General features: G+C 47.4%; 1 protein-coding gene across 4 annotated transcripts in view; it reads right to left on the bottom strand.

Moving 5' to 3' along the window:
- LOC119436830 (26S proteasome non-ATPase regulatory subunit 5) overlaps positions 1–17,804 on the bottom strand; it is a 74,056-nt gene that overhangs the window by 5,092 nt on the left and 51,160 nt on the right. The window lies entirely within an intron of this gene.

Here is a 17,804-nt window from a genome sequence, read left to right as displayed (position 1 = left end):
TGAGCAATATGAGCGGGAACCACGGAGTAAGATAAGACAGGAGCGCCGACTCCGCTCGTCTGGAAGGGACACATTCTGCAACGCCGGCTCCTGCTTCGCCAGACGGCGCTACGAATGAAGAAAAACTCTGCAGCGGAGAGGATCAAAGGCGCGGGGGCTCTCTCAGCGGCACCTGCTTGTCAGCTGCTCGGCGCACGCCCTGACGCCTGTAGCACACATAGCTCTTGCGGTTCACGGAGTGACATTAGCAGGAGAAACAAGTCATGTATCATTTTATTTAATTTATTTTATACAGGCCAAATGCAGGGCATTTGTCAGGTGGCCTACATGGAACTTTACAAGGCACAGGAACAGAAAATAAACAAATTACGGAAACTAAGACGGAAAGAAAAGCTATAGCAAATGGTAAGGCGATATAATGGCAGTTCGGATGGTCTCAAGCAATGACAGACGACAACGAAAAGAAGTTTTTATCGAAAAGCTGACGTTTATCACTCTTTTTTATCTGAGCACGCATCAAATGCTAAGATGCGCTTGTTCTTGCGCTTGTTTTTGCGCTTATGTGAAGCGCTTGTGTGAAGAAACTTTTGAGTGCAGTCCCCAATTTTTGTACTTATTTTCTTTTGTATGCAAAATTATTCGTGTACCACGCTGCTAAGATCTTGCTTAAGATCGCAGTATTTATAAATTTAAAAAATGCTTCGCTTGCTTCTTTGTTTCTCGTGGTGCTTTTCGTGTCGCCCGGTTCTCTTGCGAGCAGAATCGCCACATTCTCATTAAACATATTAATTAGGAATTCCTGCCAGTGTTTCCTGCTCATTATTTCACAAGAGAAGCTCTGATTATGTGTATGCTTAACTGGGGGAATCATCTCGAAGGCAAGGCTGAGAACTTACAGGGTAGCCAGCCGGTATTTACACTGGCTAACCTCCTTGTCTTTCTTTCCCTTTCTCTCTCTCTACATTACGGCATGTCTCTGGACAAGAAAAGGCACCTGCACTGTGTGTAGTTGTAGAGAAATTTAAATTGAGCTCCTCCTGTCCTTCCGCATTGGCGTCTTCTGGTTCCTCCTGGCATTCAGCATCATTGAGCTACGCCAGGCTTCCCTAAACAAATTGAAGGAACTGCTCCGCTTCGAAGTCGAGGCACTTTCTTTACATCTAGTAGTACGTCGCCTTTGTTTTTGCTGAAGTAACTATCAAAAATAAGCTGTTTCTCGAAGTGTCGCGCACATATTTTGTTCATTGCTTTAAGCGCTCGCTTACTTTCAGAAATTTTTTGACGCCACTGGTGCAGTAGTTGAAGATCAGATGGCGAAGCGAAGAGCGAAAACTTCTCGCGTCCTTTGCCATAACCAGATTTACAGCCAGGAACAAAACACTGTCCTGTTGCTCAGTCTCTTCACGTACAAGTATCAAGATACCTTGTTCCGTCAGGCATGAATAAACATACTGCAGACATGGTAAACAAAGCGAGGAAGACGAAAATTTCGCACCTTCGCTTCCACGCAGACGTATAGGAGTGAAAAACAAGTACTTCTGTTGTGTCTTTTTGTACAGCATCATTTATCGTCTGTTTCCTCTAAAGCCATCTAAATATGTTTCATATGCGTGCATAAAAGCGCTACCGCGTGTTTATTTGCGCTTTTATTATTTGTGCGCATATATTTTTTGTGTTTGATTGCTGTCAAATTGAGACGGCCGAGGGCCCACATTTGCAGCAGACGACACGCTCTGCGGGTGCCGGGCCGTTCTGCGCCGCCGTCGCCGCCGGTCTCCGCCACTCAGCACATGCGCACATGGAAGCAAGCTGTTGAGTGCTTTCCACGCGCCTCGACAGATGGCCGGTCTCCGCCACTCAGCGCATGCGCACATGGAAGCAAGCTGTTGAGTGCTTTCCACGCGCCTCGACAGATGGCGCTACGCGATGTATAATTTGCGTTGCACGGTTTGTCCCGAGCGAATGTGTTGCGCGGCGGCAGAGTCGGCGCTCCTGTTTATCTTACTCCGTGGCGGGAACACAGGAGTGCGTGTCAGATAGCCTCGAACCCTGCTATGGGCGATACGCGGCGGCCGCCGTCGGAAACAAAGTGGAAAGGGGTACGCTGTTCTAATAACTGTTTGTACTCCCATCATAGGTCTGTTTACACAAAGTGCAGAACTTCACATCGCCAGCGCACAGTGATAACTGTTTGGTATTGCGGTTACTGGTAACCTTGTGCACCGAAGTGTGGCGAAAAGTCGCACTGTCTTAAAGCGTAAGCAACTAGTCACGTTGAAAGATATTAAAAAAATTGGTTTAAAATACGACCCATGATCTAAATGTTCCGTCATAGGCTCGCTTTCACGGAGAGAAAACGCACGGCGCAAAGCAAACGCGGTCTTCCGTCGCGCAAAAGGCCGTGGGGGGGGGATGGGAGGGAGGGGAGGCGACGTTTAGCTGCGGCACCAAATGCGTATCTTGCGACCGGGCGCAAAGGGAACAGGAAACTCACTTTCCCATGTGAAAGGAGGAAAGCGGGAAGGCGCGTGGGAGGGAGGGGGTGCAGCTTCTAGAAACTCTGCCAGCAACGAACGGCGTACTAACTGCGCGTCTGCGGGCTGCCGCGCGCACCGTATCTTGAAAGCGATCTCCACACGGCTCTTACTGTGTATCCACCGTGCTTTTACCGCTCACTTTCCATTGAAGCGATAGACCGCAGGAACCTTCGCTCGCTACTGCCGCGCTTGCTCACGCCAGCATTTTGACAGTGGCAGTCTGCGGTCATCGAGTGTGATCTATTCACGTTTGCTTGTGTGCGTTGACACAGTGCTCGCTAATTAGTAAGCGAATGTGTCCAAGTTTATGCAGCCGATAAAACTACTATCCTTATTCCGTATAGCTCTCTACTAATTTGCTATCGCAAATGATGCTTCACCTTTCGGGCGAAACTGCGACATTTTAAAATTCTTCCATGCCCTTCATAAACTTGCCATATTTAGCCTCAAAGTTTGTGCCTTGTACATAGTCTTGAAATGCATCTTTGTGTTTGAGTCCTGTGGTGGTATTCTGGGACAATCACTTTCGGCAATACTTTCATTTTTGTGCGACGTAATACAAGGCACGCTGGATGATTCAAGTGGTTTTGCTCAACCAGCCAATCAGTGCAGTGAAAGTGATATCTCCGAAAATGATTGTCCAAGAACGTGACCCTTGGGTGATGATTTGCATCAAAAGTGTATTGTTGGCAAATAATTTCTGCTGAAGCCCACAAGGAATGCGGACGAATCATAAAAAGGAAGAAATTACTGGTTTTTCAAGTTTTCCAAGTGGTTCTTTTATATACCCCTGTAGTATAAAATGGTGTGTTTAAGCATGTAATACATTATTTCAGTGCAGTAGCTTTTGTGCAATATTGTTCTAGTGAATGGGTTCTCAAAGTGAGTTCAGCGGAATCCAGGGGTTCCGCAGGCTCCTCAGGGTTCCGCGCTCGCCGAGTGGCTAATACGGCGAACATGAGGTGCGCTCGATCTAAAGAACCTACATTACCCATGTCCGAGTGTCAAAAAGCACATCACAGTGTGTAACAGAAACGTGCCAACTGCCCAATAAATCCTCCGGCAGCAAATGGGCAGCGCACCTAAACTTTTGCACTTGAATGTCGGAGACCGTAGCTTACCATCATGCGCATTTTTCCAGTTTGTAGATCTGTTGGTAGACAGGTGCCAATAGCGTGTGCGCTGACGTATAGGTCGGAGGATTAAAAAAAAAAATGTCACAGTTTCGCCCTGAGGGCGAAGCAATGAATGCGATAGCAACACAGCAATGTCATACGAAGTAAGGTGAGCGGCTTTGGTAGCAATATGAATTGTAGTAAACATGAGCTGATTAAGTAAGGAGGTGTGCTGCGGCGTAAGTAGACCGACATGAAGAGAGACTCGATGACCACGAGAAGGCGCGTGTGAAACGGTGGTGTTGATGAGAAGCGCTTCCCGTGGGGAGCGCGTGCGAAGGGACACATCTGTAGCGCTGCACTGCCGATCCGGGCAGCATTGCATGTGTAGCGTGCGTTGGAAAATGTGGCCCGACTAATACTAACTGAATGAACAAGCGTGCTGTGAGCGCGCACAAACATGAATAGAGCACACTGAATGACTGCAGACAACGACCGTCAAAACTCTGGCAGCAAGCGGATACGCCGCATAGGCGAAGGTACGTGCGGTCTATCGCTTCAACGGAAACAGCGGCGAATGGCGCCTAAAGGTCAGAGTCGTGTGGAGATAAGAGACGGTGCGAGCGAGCGACGAGCGCGGTTGTTGGCAGCGTAGAAGTGCGCGCCCCCCCCCCTTCCCCCCCCCCCCTCCACTCCCTCCGGCGCTGGCTTACCGCTTCCTTGCTTGCGCGTGGGAGAGATAAGAGACTGTGCGGACGAGCGACGAGCGCGGTTGTTGGCAGAGAAGTGCCCCCCCCCCCCACCCCCCCTGCTCCCTCCGGCGCTGGCTTTCCGCTTCCTTGCTTGCGCGTGGGAGATTGAGTGCGTTCGCTCACCGTGATAGCGCGCGTCCCCGCACGCTTCCGCTGGGGCATACGGCGCGCGGCGAAGATTTTATCTATACGGAACCTCACGGCGACGGCGACGGCGACGGCGACGCCGACGGCAGAAATCCGGTCGAAGTGTCCATATAATTGCTATCGCAATAAAAAAAAGGAAAATATTGGAGGACGCTTAAGCTTTGCCTTTAAGAGTGGAACGCGATAGCGTTATCGGGCCCTGTTCGCATCGCATTTTTCTTTATGAGTAGGCTTCACTGCAACACAGAACGTGGGTAAGCCAACTTACAAAGACCAAGCTTACACCGATCCCCTTAATGTCAGCTTCACATTTAAACAGAAATGCATTGCTGGGAAGACCTTTTTCCAGGGGCAATACAAGTCGTCTTATATTAAAAGGTGAAGGTCCTAGGACCTTTTTCTATTATTTTATTAATTGCGTGCTGTTGCCTCGAGGCACGCGCGTGTCCAAAATGCATTAGGCAGGCTAAGCCACAATTTGACCTGCAGAGGATGCGAACACCATCTGGATAGGATTTTCGCAAGTAATCTATCCGAGCGCGCCTCTGTTGGCATGGTAGAAATGCTGGAAAAGTGGTTTGTGTTTGAGTTTCCTCGAAACAGAATTATGTTTTCTCGTACATTCAAATTACAATCGATGCCACCATGTCCGTAGGTTGTGGTTAAGTCGTACTTTACCCCTTTTCTGACGGGACTCACTGTGAGAAGTTCAATTTTTGTTCATTAACACCTTACCTGCGTGGTCAGGGTGGTTCGGAATGATTCTCTCCGCAATGGAAACCGACGCCAGATTTTCAGCAACACTGGGCCCTTAACGCTATCGCATTAAAACAATGCACGGAGAAGCGCAACCCAGTTGGTTCTAAGCTTCTAGTACGGTAGCTCGGCGAGCGCAGAGCACCGCAAATACATGACGCAAGAGAGCAAAAACGGCGCTAGCGTCCAACCGAAACAAAGCAGCAAAGTTCGCATGGTCCACATCGCCATGGATCATTAGTGGAAATCGTACATGATACGTGATTGAAAGCAACGCCGGAACGCTTCGTGCCTAATTGTGCCCGTAAAGCCTTTATCCTTGCATTTATCGCCGCGCATAACACCTTATTGGCGGTTGGCCGCGTTCCTTCATAGGTGCGCAGTCGCCATGCATGGTCGCATCGATAGCCACCACGGTTCTGTCCGCAGCGGTTGCGGCAAGGGGACGTATTCTAAAATGTTCCACTTCGGCGATATTTCGCTTTTCGCATTCAGATGTGCGCTGATTGGCTGGTTGAGCAAAATTTAATGACATCGGGCTCAACCAGTCAATCAGCTCATCCAATTTCGCTAAAACAGCCAATCAGCTCGCGCCTGAAGGCGAAAAACAAAATATTGCCGAAGTGGAACGTTTCAGAATACGTCCCCAGTAGTTTCGTTTTGACTCGGTGCGCGCGTCGACCACGTGCCTTCAAAACTGCGTAGTGGGGCCAGTGTTGCCAAATTGGGCTACTTAAATTTTTGGTTGGCTGTGTTTTAGGTGAGTTGGCTATGTGGCTATTTTTTGGCTACATTTTTTTACAGACCAGGAATCATAAAAAAGTGTGTTTCAAGATTCAGGGTACGTTCAACCAGTCGTTGGTGCAAACTTTTTCAGTTTGTTTCCACATCTGTGTCCATGGTGTGGCGCGATGCAGCGGATTTTCTGCTAAGACCTAATTTCTACCTCCGCCCGTTACAATGGGAAGAGCACCATATGATCATCATCATGCTGGCTAGAAATAACGCATGCAGTATTTAGCGTATGGTGGCGAGCTGCTTGCTTTAAGTCCAATTTCACATGCACGACATGGGGAAGTGGGTGAAATATACATTTTCTAGGGGTGTGCGAATAGTCATTTTCGAGACCGAATCAAACACAAATCGAATAGTGCAAGCATGGAATCGAATAGAACGGAATATCGAATACTTTTCGAATAGATTTCAAATAATCAGTAGCCGTTATCAAAATTATTATAAACAATGTTCCCATTCCAGTTTTCTTAAGGTTAGCAAGTTTATGTCACATATATTACGCTATGATGCATTGTTTATTAAAAGCACAAATGGAGCATAAGGAGAAGGCGAGTAGTTTCTTTGCATGCACAGGGCTCTTCGAGAGTGTGAATGATATACAGTAAAACCTGCTTATAACGAACCTCCATATAACGAATTCCTGGATATAACAAAGTTTTTCTATTCCCCGCCGTTACTCCATAGAAGCACATGTATTTGAGACTTCTACGTAACGAAGTGGCAGCGGGAGACCCCCCTCGAAATAATGAATTTTGCCCACCGACAACCTAGAGATCTCGCCCCAAATTTTGTCATTTTTGCGTGAGCAGCAGCCGGAAGCACCTTCTACGCCGCGACAGAATGTGAAGCAGCGGCGGCGCGCTTGGCGCACTCGAATTCACGGCGACTGCGAGGCGAGAGCGAGCGCACGTGTGCGTGCGAGCACGCGCGAGGCGGGCCTGCATCCCTCAACCCGGCAATCTTGCTGCCGCAAGCGTGACCTTTACCCCTCACTTTTTTTTCGATAAAATGGGTCCAATAATTGCCTGCCCGTTAGAATCGAGTACGACCCTAAATTTGCGCTACCATATTGCCATGGGCATTTCAATATGGCCACCTCCTACGCACTTCATCCATGTGCTGTAGTAGGTACACCTCCTACGCACTTCGTCCATGTGCTGTAGTAGGTGTGCTTAGGCATTAGTCTACCAATGATGATGATGATGATGATATGTGTTTTTTTTTTTTTGTGGCGCAAGGGCCAGGTATGGCCAAAGAGCGCCATGACTGATAATGCTGTGTTAAGCGCTGATTGATTAGTTGAGATGATAGGATGTAACATGGCTGTAAAGTGGCCTAAAATCAATCGCTATCGTAGAAGCATAAAACGATATATAGTATAAAATTATCACAGTGATATGTGGAGTGGTCTATGGGTATAGTACGAATGACAAGTGATCATGATGCTAAAATGCAAGGATATGGAAGTAGCACGTATGCCTCCTTAAGGCCTTTGAGCCGAAAGGCTGGGAGGCAGGTGCTTTCTTTAATGCAGCTACCGCAGCAGAAACCTCTGTTAAGAGGCCGTGCTACAAATTTCCTGGGGCTATAACATGAAAACTGTGTACATCTTTTAAAATTCGAACAAGGATTGTTATTTCAAGAGAGGTTCTATACCTAAGATCATTCAAGGATGAAGTGGAATTTGCTGTCGGTGTGGTAATGGAAAATGCTTTTTCCGGTTAGCGTTTAATTCAGTGCATTGCAGCAGGATGTGAAGCACGGTAAGTGGCTCACCACATTTATCACACGTGGGTGGATCACCACCGCACAAGAGGTAAGTGTGTGTACTGTATGTGTGTCCTATCCTAAGTCTGCAAAGTGTTACTTCTGTGCAGCAGTTCTTTGATGCCGGCGGCCAGTTGCCAAGATACGGCTTGATAACATGTAATTTATTTTCTGTTTCTTTATCCCACAACCGCTGCCAGTAAGCCCTGAGCTTTTTCTTTAGGGCGGGCTTGAGGTCCATTACAGGGACAGTCGTGGAAGAGTTGGCAACGTTCGCGTGGACGGATGTGGCTAGCTGGTCAGCCAATACGTTTTCTTCAAACTCTCGGTGCCCCGGCACCCAGCATACCACAATATGTTGCTTGAACACATAGGTGGTGCATAGTACTGAGTAAAGAGATAGAATTACAGGATTTTTATATTTTTTGACAGTTTTTAACGCGTTTACGACGCTGAAAGAGTCTGTGTATATAACTGCCTTTGGGATATTAAATTCTTTAATGTGTTTAACAGCGGCCAGTATCGCGTGGGCCTCTGCTGTGAAAATACTTGTGTTAGGGTGCAGAACATCGACATCCGAAAATGATGGACCGACCACTGCGTAAGACATGCCGGAATTACACTTTGATGCATCTGTAAAAAATTCAGGAGAGGAGTATTTGTGCTGTAGTTCCAGGAAGTACATTCCAATATGCGTGACAGGTGCGCGCTTTGTAATAGCTACGAAAGATGTGTCACAGTGTATAAGTTGCCACTGCCACGGTGGGGGCCGTATAGCAGGGGGCATAAGCTGGTATTCAAACAGTGGAACTCTGGGCCAGTTGCGAAAAAGTTGAGAACTGGACAAATCATTTATGGTGGAATATGCGGGCTGCTCACTGTTTGCGTTCACTCTCAGTAAATATATGAAAGACGAATATGTTCTCTGCAGATGAAGTGACCACTCATCCGATTCAACGTAAAGGCTTTCCACTGGGCTTGTTCTAAAGGCGCCCATGGACAGGCGAATGCCTAAGTGGTGGACAGGGTCCAGCATCTTCAGAGCAGTTGGAGTAGCCGACTGGTAAACTATGGCTCCATAGTCTAGTCGTGTACGTACGAGGCTTTTATACAAGTTCATAAGACATTTTCTATCACTACCCCAGGTTGTGCGTGACAGCACCTTTAAGATATTCATTGTTTTCATACATTTGTTTTTAAGATACTTTATGTGCTGTACAAAGGTTAGTTGGTTAGACTACCAATTTAGTTAAACAGCGAATGTTTAAACGTTTACACGGCCGATAAAACTACTATCCTTACTTCGTATAGCTGCCTGCTAATTTGCTGTCGCAATCGATGCTTCGCCTTTCGGGCGAAACTGGGACTTTTTTTTTTCATCGCAACTTCAGTGTATTGGGAGTAAATCTTGAGTGATAGTTGCATTTCTGTATGAAAGCATGAGGTGTGCGGTACTGTAAAGGATTTTTTTTCGCCTCTCTTTTGGTCACGGAAAACGTTACAATCGAGGGCGCGTTAGAATCGAGTAAATAGAGTAAGCGTTTATTTTTCTAATTTTTGTGCCGAATCTGCATATAACGAAATCCTCTTTATAACGAAGTTTTTTGGGAATTTGTAAATTTTGTTATATCCAGGTTTAACTGTACCTAAGTGACGTTCTCATGTTTTATGTCTGTACTATGCCCCCAGGGGTGAACATCTGCCATACTTTTGCTCCAATTTTATGTTTATTTGGGCGCAGTTTAAGTTCTGAAATAGTCAAAAAGTATTTAAAAATATTCGCATTTACCAGGAGTGACTATTCGATTCGAAGACTGAATCGAATAGGACATTATTCAATTTGTTGTTCGAAAGTTTATAATATTTGCACACCCACCCCTCACAATTTCAGTTGGCACTTTCAAATAATAATAATAAAAAATGTGACTAGTTTGTTTCCACGACAAATTTTTTTGCCATTTCACGATAGCAGAAGTGATGGCTACATTTTGGCTACAAGCTACCGAGGCCCGATTGCATGGTTGGCTACTTTTCGGCTATAATATCCATCTATTTTGGCTATGTCACTCTGCGCCATCTGGCAACACTCAGCGGGGCGTAGTTGCCATCTATGATCGCGTCGATAGCAGCCATGGTTTCGTCCGCAGCGGTTGCGGCAAACAGTAGTTTCACTTTGACTCGGCGCAAAGCTGTCGAAGATGATGAGCACAGTCTACATCGCGATGTACGGACGATTTGCAGGTGACCAGCTCACTGCCTAAAATATAATCGGGATGTGCGCGCGGTAGTGAAAAGCATGTCTCAGATAAAGACGCGCATCGCGGCCGCGCTGCGAAGGTAGTCACGAGGCCTTCGCCGCTGCGAGCGCTAATCAGTCACTAGATGACGAGAATTGTAGCTTCCGTACTGCTCTTGTGCAAAATAGAAACAGGATTTGCTGATTTATTAGTAAATAAAAGTGTGTTGACGTAGTAAGCATTTGTTTATTATTTTCTTGATGCCCTCAATAATTCAACATTCGGTTAATTCGGAGTTTTTTTTTTTTGGTTGCATGAAATCCAAGTTAACGAGCTTTCACTGCTCAAAGTAGAGTTGGTATTAAATCTAACACCTCTTGAGATGAAATGTTATCAGTGCGATAAGCACTGAAAACTGTCATTCTTTCTCGGCAGGTGCCTTGGTTGTGATGTCTTGTCTTGGCTCATAACGATTGCAATCGGCTTGGACCATCTGGGTTGCACGTCACCGTCAAAGTAGCCTGCCAAACACCACCGTTGGCCCTAAGCATGTTGCATTACGCCTAGCCTCTCTATAAAATAGAGAAAGGGGGGGTGGGTCCCTAGAGTTGTTGCGACGCCGGTTACTACAACCTCGACCGGTGTTACTTCTAGGTAGCGTGGCGTTGTTGGCATGCTACAGGCGTCCGATAGACCATGGCGACCAGGCAGGGCAAGACGATTTTTTTAGTGCGAGCACTTCATGGAGATTAGCAGGGTTACCTGGGACCAACATGCTTGAGAACCTCTCTTCTAGTGTGACCCATAGAACTCCACGTATACGCATACCGCTTACAGTGCAGTCGCGTGAGACGAAATACCGGTTATAATGCGGCTTCCGCGGGAAAATCTCGCCGACAAGGGCAGCAGCGAGCACGCTTCTCAACAAGGTGCGTGCTCCCGGGCGGCGTATGCATTATTCAATGAAATGAAACTCTCGTTAATTCGGACTTATTTGGCTGCACATCGGTTAATTTGGACTACTTTCGGAGCTCGGTGAGCGAGGAGCGCCGCAAATGTGCGACGCAGAAGAGCAAGAATAGCGCTAGCGTCCAACCCAAACGAAGCAGCGAAGTCGCATCGCCACAGCCATCAGTTGAAATTGTACGTCAATGACAGCAACACGGGAACGCTTCGAGCCTATTTGTGTCTTTGAAGCCTGTATTCTTGCGTTCACCACCGCGCATAACACCGCGTTGGCTGCGGGCTTTCGTAACTGCGTAGTCGTCATCCACGATCGCGTCGATAGCGGCCGCGGTTTTTTCCGCAGCGGTTGCGGCAAACAGTTGTTTCGATTTTACTCAGTGCAAAGCTGTCGAGCTTGAAAAGCACTGGCTACATCGCGATTATGTTTTTGCCAGCTCACTCGCGAAAACGCAATCACGATGTGCACGCGATAGTACAAAGCGTGTCTACATGCTTGGTCTACATGTTTTGCATACGTGCAGGGCTTGAAAATCGTCGTTTTGTTTATAGTGCGGTACCGCTTATAGTGCGGATATTCGCGACTCCAGCGACTTACGTTATAAGCGGTCTGCACTCTAGTGGGTGCAGGTGTGCATGCACAGTGCACAATAAAAAACATTGCAGGTTATGTACCCATGTTAACTTTTGCCGTTTAGCGTTGCAAAACTTACATGGCTTCCAAAGGCTTCCTTAACAATATGGCGGCACCCAAGTCACCCACTTCAAGCAGAATCTGCCCTTGCTATTTGCTTTCCATTGCAACAGCAAACAATAAATGGTAAAATCAGCTTTTGGAGCCTCAAAGCGTAGTCTCCATTCACTTTTAGGATGAAGTATGAGTGATGTTTTGAGACCAGCCTCCTGTTTTGACAGTACCACACCTAAAATGTCCCCTTTGTCACAGAAGTCCCTTGATTGCATGTATCAGATGATGACACAGCATTCTGTGATGGCCATGCACACTGGTGATGCAAAACGCTCTACAAAACACCTACATCTGGCGACGTATTCTCGGACGGTCACCTTCAGAGATACAGTTAAACCTCGATATAACAAAGTAAGTAAAATCGGCAATTTGCTTTGTTACACCGAACTTTCGTTATATTGAAATTAGACCTTTTGTGCAAATAAGTACAATTGCCAATGAAATTTTCTTACATGGAAGGGGCCACAATGGGCCTCTTCGATTATCAGTCCCTGACAGTCTCGGACTGCTTGAGACTGCTGTGCCGCATTCTTTTTTGCTCGGAGAGCTTCCGAAGCTCCGCCCACCAGTCCGAGTGCTGTCAGAAGCGCATTCGTTTTTTCGCGGACCGGAAGTTCCGGACTGCCCGCGGACTGTTGGAGCTGTCAGCAGATGCTTGCTCGGACAAGCGCAAGTAGCTAGCAGACGACGGCTGTCTTAAAAAGATGCGTGTGGTGTTTGACGCCATGTTGTGAAAGATTCTGTGTGCTTCTGCGTACTTTGCGCGTTCCAGACGGCAACTACCGTGCATTGAGTTATTGCTTCTGTTACATCGGTGCTTTGTGTGCCATCATGCAAGCTTTATTGCGATAGCAATTATATGGACACTTCAACCGGATTTCTGCCGTCGGCGTCGACGGCGACAACGACGCCGACGGCAGAAATCCGGTTGAAGTGTCCATATAATTGCTATCGCAATAAAGCTTGCATGATGGCACACAAAGCACCGATGTAACAGAAGCAATAACTCAATGCACGGTAGTTGCCGTCTGGAACGTCGTTGCCGTCGTTGTCGCCGTCGCCATGAGGTTCCGTATAGATCAAATCTTCACCGCGCGCCGTATGCCCCAGCGGAAGCGTGCGGGGACGCGCGCTACGACGGAGAGCGAACGCACTTAATCTCCCACGCGCAAGCAAGGAAGCGGAAAGCCAGCGCCGGAGGGAGCAGGGGGGGGGGCACTTCTCTGCCAACAACCGCGCTCGTCGCTCGTCCGCACAGTCTCTTATCTCTCCCACGGGCAAGCAAGGAAGCGGGAAGCCAGCGCCGGAGGGAGCTGGGGGGGGGGTGCACTTCTACACTGCCAACAACCGCGCTCGTCTCACCCGCACCGTCTCTTATCTCCCCACGGCTCTGACCTTTATGCGCCGTACATTCGCCGCTCAGTTTCCGTTGAAGCGATAGACCGCACGTACCTTCGCCGCTGCGGCGTATATATGCGCTTGCTGCCAGCGTTTTGACAGTCGTTGTCTGCAGTCATTCAGTGTGGTCTATTCATGTTTGTTTGTGCGCGCTCACACCATGCTTGTTCATTCAGTTAGTAATAGTCGGGCCACATTTTCCAATGCACGCTACACATGCAATGCTGCCCGGATCGGCAGTGCAGCGCTACAGATGTGTCCCTTCGCACGCGTTGCCCACGGGAAGCGCTTCTCATCAACACCACCGTTTCACACGCGCCTTCTCGTGGTCATCGAGTCTCTCTTCATGTCGGTCTACTTACGCCGCAGCACACCTGCTTACTTAATCAGCTCATGATTACTACAATTTATATTGCTACCAGAGCCGCTCACCTTACATCGTATGACATTGCTGTGTTGCTATCGCATTCATTGCTTCGCCCTTAGGGCGAAACTGTGACATTTTTTTTTACGAGCCGCCTAATTGCTGTAGCTTTAGTCTTCGTGTTTTTGTTTTTTTTTTTAAGAAAGAAGCACAGCGATCAGGCGCGCATGCTTGCTTTTCTTAATGTGTTTCACGAAATCTGTCATGCTCATTACTATATACGTACGCAGTAAGCAGGTAAATGTTGCTTTTCAGGCAAGTGAAACTATAGCGTACGTGCAAGGAATCATATATTGCATGCGGCTATTTGACGCCGGTAGCTGGGGTGGTATACAATAAGAGCTTCGTGGATTGCTGTTGACATATATGTTGATCCCTTCTGCTACCAAGTTCGAGCGTTTGATTTTTGATGTGCATGATTAGTAGACGGTGTACACGCGCTCTCTCACGCGTCGGGCCTTTAATTAGCAGACCGTCTCGCGAGCTTTGAGGATGTAGGCGGATGCTTTCTGCGTGAACAGCGACGGGGCACGACCATGATTTCGGAGTCTCTCCACAGCAATTTTAGGGCCAATAAATATATTTCATCACCACCACGATTTTGCTTACGTCCGTGTGGGAATTCCACTTAAATTTCTCAGGCAATGAGCTGGCTAGTGCGACGTAATAAACTGGGCTTTGCGAAAACGTTCTACGCGCTCAGGCTACGATTACACTGTGCTAGCTTCAAGGTTGTGTCGGCGACGTACTCCTCTGAGACTGCACCATTTCGGAGGCCACGCTAATAAAAACGCTGGGTAGGGGGCTATCTACGAGTAGCAAAGAGCAGACGACGGCAGCCAGGAGAGTGACTTCCGGTCGCGGTGCTTCGACCGAAATCTCGGACAGTCCCCGACAGCTGGATCACGTGACTGTGACGTGCTCTTCTGTCAGGACTAGTCAGACCGGAAGCCGTGGACGGTTTGCGGACAGTCTGGGATTGCATAATCGAAGAGGCCCAATATTTTTCGAATTATCGGGCAATCGGAAAAAGCAAATTTTAATGAGTCGGCGATTGAAGATTTGGTTTTATGTCGTGGCAACGACACAAAGTGAAGCCAACCACGCTTTCACGTCCACTCCCCCCGCGGAGCTGATAGTGTGGCTCGGAGTGGGACAACGCTATCGTGAAAAGTGCCAGCAGTGGGGAGCGTTACCAAAACTTGGGATTATGCAACCTCCAGTACTAACGCGCAGGAAGACAGCAGACGTGGTTCCTAGCCACCTCGGCTTGCCCATACTTTGAAAATGTGGCAGATTGCATTTAAAAGAGGGCGCACAGGCTGGGTATGTGGTAAGCCACACTTACAGCTATGCGCAGCCACAGCAGCGCTTGAAAAGGAAATCCGCACTAACTAGCCCCACACTTCCTCCTCCCCCTCCCCTTGTGCGCGCTTCATCGCGTTACCGCGAGCTTGCTGTCGTCCCCCCATTTCTCTTTGCTCGCGCGGGAAGATGGCGCTCAAAGCCATCATCCTCCTCGGCTTACCCTCGCATGCTTTTATTCGCACCCAAAGCATACGGCACGATAGAATCTTATTGCGTTTGGATTTTATATGGAACATCACGCTGCTCCGCTTTGGCGGTAGTTCTTGCTTGCACAGCGGGGGATTTGAGAGGTGCATTCGCAAGCAGCTGCTTGTAATTCAACCATTTGACCATCTGCGTCCCTGGGAAGTTACAATTTACTGACTTGCCGGCAGTGAAATTTCATTACACTGAAATTTTTATAAACCCACTTTGTTATATTGAGGTTCTAAATACATGGTGTTCTACGGACAAGTTATAAAAAAGTTAAATACTTTGTTTTATCAAGAATTTCGTCATATTGAAGTTCGTTATATCTAAGTTTAACTGTGCAACTTTCAGTGCATGCTGACGGGCTGGTTGAGAAGAGCCAGTCAAATCATCCAACAAGCCATGTGCTACGTCACGCGAAAGGGATAGTATCGCTGAAAGTTATCATCTGGGAATACATCCCCACAATGTGAGTAGCTGGGCAATAGCCGTATCGCATGCGTCCATGTAAACAGCTGAAATGCTATACTGAAACTACCTAATACAGTAGAAACTCATTCATACATTTTGGAAAAAGAATGCGAGAAAAAGCTTACTAACCAGGAAAATGTACGATCCAAAGTCACTAAAAGGATTAGTATGGTGAACATCTTTAATGACAGCTACGAGTGGACATCTACGTAATGCAAAGCATTGCGCGTACTGTTGCTGCAGGAGACTATGATGCATGCCGAGCTGGTGGAGCCCTAGCAGTCAGAGACGTGCGTTGTTCATTTTTGCAGCTTCGGCAAGCTTATGCTTTTGCACCTCAAATTTGCCCTTTATGAGCAGCTTCTTCGGGCGGGGTATTTTGATGGGAACACGTGCCCTGCCAAAATGGAAGATTTGCTGGTACCAGAAGTAAAAACTGAGTGCATGCCGGCATTTTCACGTGACACGGGCAGGCGAATACTGCGAAGAAGCTGTCGTTGCGGGCACCTACTCCTCACTAGTGCATATTAGCAGCGGGAAACATATACGACTGCAGTTTGGAGACGTACTGAACGTTGGTGCCAAAAAAAATGTGTTTTACGGGAACATATTAACTGGCAAAAAAGAAGCGTGACTGTATTGAGTCATTTTTTTTCTGTTCTCGATCACCAACGTAGGCGCTGGGAAATTCTATGAAACGGAATTGTATCAGCAAGGTTCTACTGCACTATTAAAGAGAAATAAAATGAATGCCTTTCCTTCACTCTGGTCAGATTCTGCCATGTCTTATATTACCAATATCTATAGTGACATATTTTAGTGTCCAATATAATTTCAATTGTTGAGGATCTATTGCATATCATCCATTATGAGATTGATAAAATAACCATGTTGAAATAAAGAAAAGCTTTTCAATGACAAAAAAAAAATTTTCTGAGTATTTGCAGCAGCAATTGCCTCACCAAATTCAGTATATATACCGTATTTTCTGGTCTATCAGTCGCACCTTTGTATAAGTCGCACCCCCTTCAAAACGGCACAGTTTTTCCGGGGGAAAAAAACACATATAAGTCACACCGGTGCATAAGATGCACCTGTTCATTCGGTAAGCGATTTAAAAAAAAGTTAGTGATGTTTCACTTCGTGAATGCGGGTCACACGCAAATGTATAGGTGCCATTCCTATATAATTGCAGGGGTGGGACTGCCCAAAGTCATTTTGGAGCAATTTTCGGAGCAAGTAAAACTGCATTTTGGAGCAGTTCGGAGGAGACAAAATTGCATTTTGGTGCAGCTTGGAGTAGACAAAATTGGATTTTGGAGCAGGCATTCTGAATTTTCATGGAATAATGGAATATGGCAGTGCACTTCGACACCACGACGAAACACAGAATAAAACAACCCGAAGCATGTAGTAGAAGCGTGCTTTGTAGATATAGAGTGGGTTCCTGTAAAGTTGAAAACATCGATGGCCATACGATCGCACTATACATTCCCATGCCGGCGCTCACAACAATAGTTGAAAATGCTCTCAAATTATGTGGTCCAATCGACATGGCAACATAATTTCTGGGTCACCATATGGCCCTGCAGACCCAGAGAGCCACAATAAACCCTGGGCTGGTATAGCGTAAAGCTATTCTAATCAGTTTTTAGTGCGATAGCAATTAAAAGGACACTCCGGGCGCATTTCTGCAGTCGCCATCGCCATCAGCGTCGCTGTGATGTTCCACATAAAGTCAAAGGGCCATAACAACGTCGCCGCGCTGCATACTGTTTGTGCGAATGAGAGCATGCGAGGGCGGACGATGGCGGCTCAATCTCGCAAGCACAAGGGAGGAAAGCGCGGAGGAAACGGGCCGTCTTCCGTCGTGCGCAAAGCACCGGGCGAGGGAAAGGGAGACGGGGGGTTCATTACGGCGGCTGCTGCATATGGCGCGGCATTGCGGGCTCTATCTTGAAAGAGATCTGCGATGGGGACAGAGTGCAAGTGCTGATAGCTTCGTGTGTGCTGTGTTTTCGCCACTTACTTGATATGTGCTAAAGCAAGAGGCAACACCAAAGTCAATAGGTGACCGGTAAAACGAGCAATCTCAGGGAATTGTGGAGCGTGCTGTCTGCAGGCAGCTTCCGGTTCG

The sequence above is a fragment of the Dermacentor silvarum genome, chromosome 1 (genome assembly GCF_013339745.2).
Source record: "Dermacentor silvarum isolate Dsil-2018 chromosome 1, BIME_Dsil_1.4, whole genome shotgun sequence".
NCBI classification, from domain to species: Eukaryota; Metazoa; Arthropoda; class Arachnida; order Ixodida; family Ixodidae; genus Dermacentor; species Dermacentor silvarum.
The sequence above is the reverse complement of the archived record's forward strand: the minus strand, read 5'-3'. Positions and strand labels throughout refer to the sequence as shown.